The 13,023-nt window shown below is 31.0% G+C and overlaps 1 pseudogene; it reads left to right on the plus strand.

Moving 5' to 3' along the window:
- The first annotated feature begins 470 nt into the window (after positions 1-470).
- Positions 471-5,583, plus strand: LOC102662473 (aldehyde dehydrogenase family 2 member B4, mitochondrial-like; annotated as a pseudogene).
- Positions 5,584-13,023: the final 7,440 nt, after the last annotated feature.

Below are 13,023 nucleotides of genomic sequence, written 5' to 3' on the forward strand. Positions count from 1 at the left end.
TTGAATACCACTAAATACGTGAATTAATTATCCACATAAAATTATTTTATGATCACTTGGTAAATTAGTCTTGAGTTGTAACAGCTTAAATTTTAAGAAGAATTTTATCATTTATAATAATCTCATTCGAATAAATAATTTGGTTTTAAAAAAGAAAAAAAAAACTTGTGTTAAAAATTAAAATGTTAACTTGTTGACTCATTTGCCTTGTAAAAAAAACTGTTTACTCATTCTCAAGAATCTAAACATATATCTTCAAAATCCAAAAGTTTGGGCAGTATCATCCACAAAATGATACGTCAAATGCTGGGCTCACTGTTAGTCCATATATTTGTTTCATAAAATTTTGGCAAAAACGACAGTTGACGGTTACATACAGAACTTAAAAGTCAAAACTAAAACATTGGTATTGTGTGAAGCTCCTAATCACCAAGTAGAAGAAGCAGAAAACACCCTTTTGGAGATATTTGCTTTGGCCATTGGTCATGGCAACTCGAAGACTTTCCTGGCTCCTCTCTCGCTCTCTATCTTCTTCCCCTTCTTTTCAAGATGCTTCTCTGCTTCACTCACTTGATAACCAACCTATTCTCTTTCCCTTTTTTTATTGGTAAATGTTAATTTGTTAGAAATATTAGTGGAAGGGATTCTAACTGGCGACCTATTCCCTTCCTTATATTCTTCATTTTGCAGCTTCCTCTTGCTTTTTGGTCACTATTACTTTATGGGATTTGTATGGATTTGGCATATTTAAAGTGGTGGATGTACTATAGTGGATAATCAGGATAGCCAAATGTTTCTCAGTTTGCATGTTTTCTGCTTCTCTGCCTTCATCAAAGTACAGGACACAAACTGTGTGACTATAGTACTGCTATGCTTAGCACATGCACATATAGTTAGGGTCCATTTTTAAAACCAACTAAAGTTTTTCTTTTGTATGTTTGGATAACAGCAAAGGAAACACTTAGAAACGTACTACTATTTTCAATTGTTTGGGTGGAGAGGAAGTATAAAAAAGAAGAAAAATTGACTTTTTAAAACAAAAATTCAATTTCTTTTCTCTTCTATTTTTCCATCATTTCAACTTTATTTCTTAATTTTTTGTCTAGCATACCAATCAAACCATTTATGTTGGTTAGGATATGGAAAGAAAAAGAGGGAGAAGAGAATGTTCTAAGTTGTTGTTTTTAATATTTCAAATATTTGTCTAGAAAATATTTGAATTAGCTAGAGAATGAGAAGGGAAAAAGTTCTAAGTTGTTGTTTTTAAAAATAATTTTTTCTCTCTATTTTCTTTTCACTTTTTTCCATCAAAACAAAAAAGATATATTTTTTATTCTATATATTCTGTCTTTCTTTCTATTCAAACATAGCTAGATATTTTCTTTCTATTCTGTCATTTTTTTATTAACTTATTACCACCTGCTTGTAATTTATTTTTTTTGCTTTTTAATTTTATAATTTATCTTAGTTTGATTTCTTATATAATGAGTGCTTTTCAGTGACTATTACTCATCAGAATGGCTGTCTTCAATTCATTGCATAAAACTTCCACAAGATTTTTTGTTCCCACAGGGAGAAACTCTGGCAAGTGGGGAAACGTTAATAGATTCAGCACTGCAGCAGCAGTTGAGGAATTAATCATTCCACAAGTTCCAATAACATACACTAAGCATTTGATAAATGGACAATTTGTGGATGCTGATGCTGCTTCAGGTTTGTCTAGTTTGAATTTAACCAGGTTTGTTTACTTTGCTACTTGACAAAAATTTAATCCGACAATTTTAATTTGAGAAAAGTAATTTATCAGAGAATTTGAATTTCTGTAATCTAGAATTTATTGTTTGAATATTCTTTTGTGAAGAATTTAAATTTATGAAAAATGTGAAATTTCAATTTCTTTTTAAATGGTGAGAAATTGAAAATTTTTTCTTACAAAAAGATCTTCTAAAACGTTTGCGTATTTTTTTTACTAACTTTATCATCTTTTCTATCTGAAAGTTCCCAAAATCTTTAAAATGTTAAAAATTCTTGAATTTAACTTTTGTTATCCAAACACAATTTTGAAAATAAAAGAATTTCTGTTGAAATATTTAAAATTCTTAGAATTTAAAATTTCTCAAAAATTTTAAATTTTTTCATCCAAACAAACGGGATTTCATTTGCCATATTTCTTATGGTCTCAGGGAAAACTTTTCCAACATATGACCCGCGCACAGGAGAAGTGATTGCTCGTGTTGCTGAAGGTGATGCAGAAGATATCAACCGTGCAGTATCAGCAGCTCGCAAAGCCTTTGATGAAGGACCTTGGCCAAAAATGACTGCTTATGTAGGCATTTAAACTTTCCAGTCTTTTCCCTTTGCTTGAAGAAAACTGAATTGGTGCAGAGTAAATAATCTATGCATTGACAAGTAAAAGGTTATTACACTGTCCTTTAATCACAAATTGTCGTGGATGATAAAGTCATCAAGAGTAAATAACCTATGCACTAACAATGTAGAAGGTTATTACACTCTCATTCAATCACAAAGTGTCACCTTTGATAAGGTGATTGAATTTTGTCATAACTACCTTAAAAGTCAAACTTACCATATTTTTAATCGGTTGACATTTTATGCTACGGTACATAAATATTAAATTCATATGAAACATAACAATGATTTGTTAACAACTTCTTCAGGAAAGATGCCAGATAATACTGCGCTTTGCTGATTTGGTTTAGAAACACAGTGATGAACTTGCAGCTCTGAAGACATGGAACAATGGAAAGCCTTATGAACAATGGGCCACTTCTGAATTACCAACGTTTGTGCGTTTGTTTCGTTACTATGCTGGTAGGTTCAGTACTAACTGAAATCAAAAGTGTTTGTTTTATTTTTTTCAAGACAACTTGCTGATATGTTCCAAACAATTTTCTTTTATTGCAGGTTGAGCTGATAAAATCCATGGTCTGACAGTGCCTGCTGATGGAAATTATCATGTGGAGACATTGCATGAACCAATTGGTGTTGCAGGACAAATCATACCTTGGAACTTTCCTCTCCTCATGTTTGCTTGGAAAGTTGGACCAGCTCTTGCATGTGGAAATACTGTCATCCTTAAGACTGCTGAACAAACACCTTTAACAGCTCTCTATGTGGCAAAAGTGAGCTCATAGATTTTTCTCTCTCACCCTCCTTTTCCTAATACACAATTAGACTGTTATCATCAAGATATCAACCATGTACTTGCTAGTCTAGTCCATTGTTGCATGTATATCTCCCAAAAACATTGCTCTTGTGATACTTCATTATATTTCTACAATTTTACCTACTCGTGGAAAAATAAATAATCAAATAAAATTGGAATTCTACATATTTGGTACAGCTTATGGATTTAATTTGGTTATAAAAACCATCATAAGTTACTGATAAATAATGCCTTCAAGAGGTCTTCATCTTCTAGAGTTGGCATTGCAGGATAATTTCTCATGGCAAAGTCTTTTTATTCTACCTTTAGGTTTTCGACTGTTATATTGTAATTTTGGGATATCGTTGCAGTAGTTTAAGAATTAACATCAATTTTTGCTGACATGATAATGTGGTACTTCAGATTCTAAAGGAATATTTCAGTTACATTTGTGTTTTGTACTTGGTTTAACTCAGTGTGAACCCTTTTTGGCAGGCCGGTCTTCCACCAGGTGTTTTGAATGTAGTTTCTGGCTATGGTCCAACTGCTGGTGCAGCTCTAGCAAGTCATATGGATGTTGACAAGGTATTTTGAAGAACCAAGCATCTATGTGGCACATTGTAGAGCATAAAAAATGAACCTGGTTTGATATCTCTAGGATTTAGGTTGCTAAAGTTATTTAGTGTGCTTCCATATGCATAATATTTGCCAGAATGATTGGTCTGAAACCCCACTTAAGGTACTATCCTTTTTTGTCAGGGGAGAGTAGTACTTATCTGTGCACTGCTATATATGATGTATGGTCATTTTGGTATCCCCTTAAATTAGAATAAAAATTTCCACATAAATTTTATATGAAAAAAATTGTTTAAAAATTCTTCACCCCAATTTAAGGGAAAATGAAAATGACTGAACCTTGGAATTGATCAGTGCGAAAGAAGGCAAGACAGACTATCATATTCAACCTTTTTTTTTTATCTTTTAGTATACATAATTTGATTCATCTTCCTAAAATCCTAATTAGTAAGTTCCTCTTAATAGCTTTAGATATTAAGGCATCTTATGCAAGAAAGTGCCCGCATGCATTTGCTTATCATTAGATTACCCTTTCCTTTACTTAATGATATTCTGGTAAAATTCAACCATTAATGTCAAAATATTATATCAAAGTTTAACATCTTTTGTTCTTTTGCAGCTAGCATTCACCGGATCTACTGAGACTGGAAAAGTTGTACTTGAATTGGCCGCAAGAAGCAATTTGAAGCCTGTGATATTGAACTTGGAGGGAAATCTCCTTTCATTGTGTGTGAGGATGCTGATGTTGACCAGGCTGTAGAACTTGCACACTTTGCTCTGTTCTTTAATCAGGTTTGTTCAACCAACTCTCATCAACTTTCTTGAAGTTGAATCTAGATATGCATGTGTGAAGAACATGCTTATGATTTATGTTGGATTTTTTATAGGGGGCAATGTTGCTGTGCTGGGTCTCGTACCTTTGTACATGAGCGTATCTATGATGAGTTCTTGGAGAAAGCAAAGGCTCGTGCTTTGAAACGTGTTGTTGGGGATCCCTTCATAAAGGGTGTCGAACAAGGTCCTCAGGTACTTTTTCTCTTCGAAGTTATCAACATATGACAAATATGTTAGCAACACATTCTCTAACATTCTCTTTCTAAAACTCTGTTTCTTGTTGAGTGAAATTTATGTGAGTTCCACTAAATATGTTAGTCTCATTCCCATTCTTGGGTCCTATTCCCAAACCACTGAAATTCAGATGACTTTTAATCAAGCATAGATAGTGTGTCGGAAAAAGAATATTAAAGGTGTGTTTTGCTAGTACTCTTAGGCAGAATATTATTGATTGTGTTCTTTCTTATCATTTTTGTTCCTTTTACAGTTACTAGTGAGTATTTGAGTTCAATGTATTTGAAAATTAGAAATTAACGTTTGACAGAACACCTTCTACTTTGTTGTTCATTAATCAATACATTCTTATGTTACTATGATGGAACAAACTAACACTGTTCCTGGCGTTTGGGGAAAATCTCAGATTGATGTGGAACAATTTTAGAAAGTACTTGGGTACATAAAGTCTGGTATTTAAAGCAAGGCCACCCTTGAATGTGGGGGTGACAGAATTGGCTCAAAGGGCTTCTTTGTCCAGCCTACTGTCTTCTCAAATGTTCAGGTATTAACAAATTAGCACAAGTGATTCACAAAATCTACAATACCTTGAAGCATTTTCTAACCCGTGCTAATAATCAGGATGACATGTTGATAGCAAAAGATGAAATTTTTGGCCCTCTATAAACCATCTTGAAGTTGAAGTGAGTGAAACTTCAATTCTCAATTTTTGTTTCCCATCTGAATGCACTCTACAACACTCGTTATTGGGTGATATTCATGAAGATTTGATTAAATATGTGGAGGTAACTTTCCTCGTTTTGTGGGTCCAATTTTCAAACTAATAGGACTCACATGAATTTTAACCAATAAAAGATAATGTGTTGGAAAAAAACATATATTAGGGAGTGTTAATGACACTTTGTTTTACAATGATGCAACATTTGTTTAAAACTTCCTGGTATCAATGTTTAATGTAGACCAATGCAAAACGTTATTAAACATTAATGAGGAACAACAATGAATCTTTTAATTGAACATTATTCTAATTTTGTTCAAATAATTATTTTTGGATTATCCTAGGGATATTGACAAGTAATTCGAAGGTCAAATGCAACGCATTATGGTCTAGTTGCAGGTGTTTTCACTAAGAACGTGCACACAGCCAACACTTTGATGCGTGCAGAGAGTTGGAACTGTGTGGATCAATTGCTTTGATGTTTTTGATGCTGCAATTCCTTTTGGAGGGTACAAAATGAGCGGCATTAGCAGGGAGAAGGGTATCTACAGCCTCAACAATTACCTGCAAGTGAAAGCTGTGGTTTCACCAGTGAAGAATCCTGCATGGCTGTGAATTGCTCAAACTGCTAGCTATGGTTTTGTTCTTTAAGAGTCCTTTTGTAATTATGACCGAAATCCTACGTGGCTATCATCTTTTTCCACTGGGAGTGTGTTTGGATGGAAGAATTTAAAATTATGAGAAATTTTAAATTCTAAGAATTTCAAATACTTTAATTGAAATTCTTTTATTTTCAAAATTTTGTGTTTGGATAAAAAATGTTAAAATTATGAGGGTGAAAAAAAAATGAATGAAAAAAAAAGAAAAAATATGATTAATATGCTAGTTATACGTGTTCTTCTACGTTCTGAGTCCCCATCAATGTTTCACAATTTCAGACGATGTTTTTTGGAAGAAGACGGTAAAAAGAGAATTTCAATTTTTCATCTTTTAAAAAGAAATTAAAATTCTAAATTTTTAATTGTTTAAAATTCTGTTTTAAAATTTCAAAATTTTAAATTTTTCATAAAAAAACATTCAAATAATGAATTCTAGATTACAGAAATTCAAATTCTCTAATAAATTATTTTCCTCAGTTAAAATTCTGTATCCAAACATAGAGGGAATTGTTGGAGATTGAGGAGAGTAAACACTAAGCATATTTACACCTATAAACTATGAGTAACTATGTAAGGGAACTTACACCACCCTTTTAAGAGAGATTTGGTACCTGAACATTATACCGGGTGAATTTTGATGCTTGTGCAATTTATATATTTTTCCTCGATCACAAACTTGGATACTGGAATGACACTGTTGCTGTAGGATAGAATATTTGTACCATTCACTACTCTTAATTAGTTTCACCTTCCAAGTGAAAAAGTAATCAGCATAAATTAATTAGGATGAAATTTTTTGGTAATCCCTTCCTGAAATTGAACGTGATGGTAAGTGGAAAGCATGAATCATGGACCCAATTTATGAAATTGGACTCAGATAAGGATAGGTTAGTTTTCATCATTCAATTTGTTGAAATACTAATAATGCTACGTGTCAGAGACATAGAACTTAGGAGGATGACAAGGAAAACACGGTACAACAAACAATAATTGTTTTTTTTTTCTACGTACTAGAAAACTTGCTTGTGCAATTGTTTCTGAAACAAAACAACATTAATACTTAGTAGTTACAACGAGGCTTAAGTTGGACATACTCTATTCTATCATGGCAGCACACAGATTCTCTTCCTTGGCTCTTTGCTTCTCTGCTTCACACATTAGGTAAAAAAAAAAAATAGAATAAAACAAAATAAACTATTTATCAGATGTGCCTAACTCAATGTCTAGCTTTTGTTGTCTATTAATCGTTGATAAGTTTTCTACATTAAGGCTCTTGTTTGTGGTTTCTTTGGATATCACGTTTGTGGCTATTTTCTTTGAATTCAAGACTTATGTTATCTATTCTTGCTTTCCCCTTGAATTATATGTACTGAAAATGAACATATGGAATTGCAATATGGACCAAGCTCTCTGCCCTTTTTGCATAAGTTATTTAAGAAAAAGGTATCACTGCAAGCATAAAGTAAAAGGCTAAGTGATTATTATACAGAATGTTAAAACTATAATATTCCTTATGTTCAAACTTCAGAGTCCAAACAATTCAAATTTATTCCAAGTGCAATTTTTTTCTTCTTTTTTATGCATTTATATAGAATTGTACAAGATAGAAAACTAGGAGAGCCGTGCCATCTCATTTTTTATTTTAAAAAAATCATAGTCCAGATAAAAAGAACTCATTGAAGATGTAGAGTGAACTGTGGAGCAACCAAAGAAAATTGTTCGTCTGTATTGTGGTATCACAAAATGGAAAAATAAACTGAGATTCAGAGGAAATTTATATAATTCTGCCATGGGATGTAGATAAATGTAATGCAGATTGGTCCTGTTAAATGTAACTCATTTTCTTCTTTTTCATTTTTCTGAAGGAAGGAACACTAAAAGGGGGAGAAACATCAACAGTTTCAGCACCGCCGCAGAAATTGATGATGATGATGATGAACTAGTCACAGCATCTGTCGAAATAAGTTACACCAAATATAGACACAGTGAGCACATTCCAGTTGAATAATATAGCTGATCAAGCCACTATTAGGGGGCCGTGTACAAATATTTTGGGGTCTAAGACGAAAATGTTAAAGGAGTTTTTTTTTTATATTTTAAAGAGACTTAGTATATTATATAAAATATCAATTTTTATATTAATCTTCTAACTTTTTTAACTGCAAAATCATTTATCAGAGTTTTATAATCAAACAATTTTAACACTTCAGATAAAATAGTTGACTCATTCAATCTATCTTGTAACATTGTTGATTTTAGATATGATTTAAGCAATTTTAATTTTGAAAAACTTCTTTCAGCAGTAACAATTATAGGGATTGTCAATAAAATTCTATATGCAATGTAAACATTTGGAAAAGAATCTAAAATTTTAATATAACTCAATATTTCTATTGGTGTGCTAATTTTTTCTCTTAATACTTCTCTTAGTACTTTCAATTCTGAAAATAAATCAAGACCATCAATATCAGAGTATTCATTAAACCTTAAAAACTTTTCAAGATTAATACAATATTTTTTCAATTCATCCTCATCTAAAGCTTTAATTTTTTTGGAATCAAATAAAAAACCAAAAATAGTCTCATATTGTAAAAATTGTCCAAATCGTGTCTCAATAGAATTAATTGATTGATCTAATATGTATAAAAAATACTCGATACGAAAAGATTCTTCAGGTGAATGTGTGATCTCATTACTAATATTTTCATCAAAATGAGATTTTCTATTAATTTTACGTTTTTCACGAAATTTTGGCTTTATATCCATTTCGATAGCCATTTTTTCTGTGGATTTTAAAGTCAATGCAAACCCATTTTCCCTATAATGTTTTAAATAAGTGATAAGACCTTTTAAATGATCTATGGCAACATCTATATGCATACCTTTTGATTGTAGAATTTTGCTAATAGAATTGACAGCAAACAAAATATCATACCAAATATTCATTCCTAATAAAAATTCAAAATCTTCAAGTTCATGAGTTGCTAAAGACATGACTTCACTTTTTAATTTAGGATCTTCACAATTTTTTGATAATTCAGTCAAAACATCTCTTACCTTTGGAGCTTGAAACTTAATAGTTTTGACACTTTCTATTCTACTTTTTCAACGAGTCTGAGATAATGATTTAATAAAAAATTTAGATACATTATCTTGCAAAATTTTCCACCGTTTGGTAGATGAAGCAAACAAAGAATAAATACGTTGTAGAACTCCAAAAAAAGAAATAGCTCTAGGCACAATAAGCCTCTGCATTGTCCTCATTTAAATTTTAATATGCATTCCAATGATGGCTTTCAGCAGAGTTGATCCATGACAGGCAATATATTCAATTGGGAAAGCATGCAAATGAAATTATAAAAATATGTATTTTTCAACAAATAACAGTTTCAGGACCTAAAGGATTGTCCAATGCACCTGTTGTTTTCTGTATCAGATGTTATTTTTGTTGTCCAATCTACCATTGTGACTACTATGGTCAAAATAAACAAAAAGTAACTTTTACTAAACATTGACTAATAGTCTAGAGAGGACAATGCTGAGGCTTATATTAATTTCAATAATATATTTGTAGAGAGAAAAGAAATAGGATACAAAATAAATATAAATAATTTGCTTAATTTTTTTAAATAAATAAAAAAATTATATTTAAATTATTTATAATAATACTTACATCTATATTTAATATTTGTGGTCTTATTAATAAAAATAATACCAAATAACATATTATACTATAACTTAATTTATCATTTAATAATTAAAATTAATAATAAATATTTCTTTGAAAAATACATATAAATATTGAGATCCTAAAAAATTGGAGACCTAAGGTCGTTGTCTCAGTGGCCTAGTGACTTACACGGCCCTGACCACTATATACACAGTGAGCACATTCCAGTTGAATTCTTGTTAAAATTATAGAAAACTGCAGGAAAATATAGACGATGAAGCAACATTTGTGGTTACAAACCAATTCACAGATATTGCAAACCCATTTATTTTAATTAGATGTTTGATATTTATGTGTGTTACCCTACAGGAAAAAAGATCACGGATACTAATGCGCATTGCTGATATGATTGAGAAACACATACAGTAATGAGCTTGCAACACTGGAAACATGGAATAATGGCAAGCTTTATGAACAGGCAGCCAAAGTTGAATTACCATTGGCTGTACGTCTGCTTCATTACTATGCTGGTGAGAGAGACCAGTAAGACCCATATAAGATTTTTATTTATGTACCTATTTATGAGTAAATACTATATGCATTGATAGTGTAAAGAGTTTTTATATAATAATTCAATTACAAACATAAATTTATTGATTTTTATGATAAGTATCTTAAAGTCAGATCAGCAAGAATTTATGTGGAAACTAAACTCTTTATTCATTCACATATACTTGGTTAAGTGATTTTTATGATTATTTCCGCCCTTAATTAATTCAGGTTGGGCAGATAAAATTCATGGTCTAACGGCTCCAGCTGACGGGAATTATCATGCACAAACATCTTATTTTTTTTATTCATGGAGAAGTCATATACTTCTACATTTCATGCATGCATGTTTCAAGAGAGGTTGTACTTTCATATTTCATGTAAAACCTTCTTTTTTGTGTGATATGTGAAAACAGTATCTACGGCTTCTCGGTAAAAAGTAAAAAAATTACATTTGAAATGTAGAAGCTATTAGGTTAAGTGAGTTTGAAAATATAATGGACCACATTGAAAAATCAGTAGCTTGAAAACGACTCTCTAATATGGTGAAAGATCATGGCGGAATACATAGATTTTGGATTTTTAATGCTAATCCAAACACACGGTTAGATTGTGTTTGGTAACTCGTTGATTATCTCCAAACGTGGATATATAAGCAAAAACAACCAAGCAACCCAGGCTTGCTTAAGCATCATTCCCTTGTCTTTGACGCAAATAAGAAGAGTGATGTGAAGTAGAAATGCTAATACAAACACACGTTTAAAACATTTTTGCTTTTATATATGTTGAATCAAATTAATTAATCGAAGTAGATCCATGACTTTGGGAAGTTATTACAAGTAGCTTTATGTTTTTCAAATGTTGGATGTGGAGAGTGTATATCATATTTACATTAATAAATTTATTCCAAACACACGCTTAGCTTCTGCATCTTTTAACTATTAATTAGACTTAATAAAACATATTGGTAATTATTTCCAAACACACAATAAATATATTGATATGGTTCAGGTAAAGTAGAACTTCATCAAAATTAATGTTTTAAATTTTCTACCGCAAATGATCTTTGGATAAGGACGTGACTTAAATTTTCTCCTGGCTACTTTTTTATTTTATTTGGCGAGAAAATTTAGCTGAAATTCGATTTTAGGATCTGTTGGATTTGCACTATGTTTAGACAGACGATAGGCGGGAACTTGAAAAACAAAATATTTTGAAAATGGAACTTAGATATGTTTCATTTAATTTCAGCTCATTCTATTTTATATTTCTTCCTTTAAGAGTATGAACGAAATCAATTTATATTTTACTAATATAAGTACTAAATTATATATTTATTCTTAACCCTAAATACAATTAAGAGTACTGTTTAGATGAGGGAATTTAAAAATTTTGAAAATTTTTTAATTCTAAGAATTTTAAATATTGAAATTTTTTTATTTTTAAAATTTTGTGTTTGGATAAAAAAAATAAAATTGTAAGAGTGAAAGAAAACAAAAGTAAAGAGAAGAAAAAATATGATTGGTGTGTTTTCAAAGAGAAGAATACTGATGCGATGTGGGTCACAGGGGAACCAGGACACGGCGGCGTACACCACCACACCCGACCACATCATTCAGTCAACGACGCAAGACATGGTCAGGCCCTCCGCGCCGGCTAGTACCTCCATCGCATGATGGGTAGTGACAGTTGCTCCCATGACTGGTGGATGCAGTTCTATATGTCCCCCTACGCTAACACTCGATTGATCTCCACGAGCTCAGACGATACTTCTTGAAGAAGAGAATCATCAACGTGAGAGAAGAGTAGCGAGTTCGAGAACGAAATTTCGGAAACTTTCAGATGGAAGAGAGGATAAAAGTTATAAAGGAAATACGCGAATGTTTTGAAAAGTTCTTCTATCAATAAGAGAATTTCAATTTCTCAACTTTTAGAAGAAAATTGAAATTTCACCTTTTTAGTTGTTTAAAATTTTATTTTAAAATTCCAAAAATTTAAATTCTTCATACAAAAACATCTAAAAAATGAATTTTGGATTAAAAAAATTTAAATTCTCTGATAAGTTACTTTCCTCAGTTAAAATTTTCTATCCAAATATACTCTAAAATTTTTTAATAGGGGGTGAGTTCTTAATTTGTAGTTCATATAACAATAATTTTGCAACAAATGAATATTTTGCTTAGAAATGAAATAGTCTAAATATTTTTAAAAATTCTTATTTCTAAAAATAATAATGATAATAATAATAAATCTTCTGGTGCTGACATCATTCCTTTCTTAAGTGTTCTAAATCTTCACCCATTCTTCTATTCTTTTTTATTTAACAAAAAAAGAGTGAAATTTCAAAAACGAAGATAGTATTTTTCTTAAAAGTTAAAAAAGTCATTTCTAAAAAATTATACCATCACAATATTTTTTTTTGAATTTATTTAAACACACCCTATATAAAGGCAGTAATACTCTTTGGCTCATAAATATACAAATAAATAATCAGTGCGTATCTCATCATTGATTATCATCGTAACGAATTTCGATTGTTTGGTCAACATGCTCCTAAATGGTGATTAGTAGTCTTAGAGAGATTAATAATAATAATAATAATAATAATGAGGGAATT

The sequence above is a fragment of the Glycine max genome, chromosome 4 (assembly GCF_000004515.6).
Source record: "Glycine max cultivar Williams 82 chromosome 4, Glycine_max_v4.0, whole genome shotgun sequence".
Taxonomy (NCBI): Eukaryota; Viridiplantae; Streptophyta; class Magnoliopsida; order Fabales; family Fabaceae; genus Glycine; species Glycine max.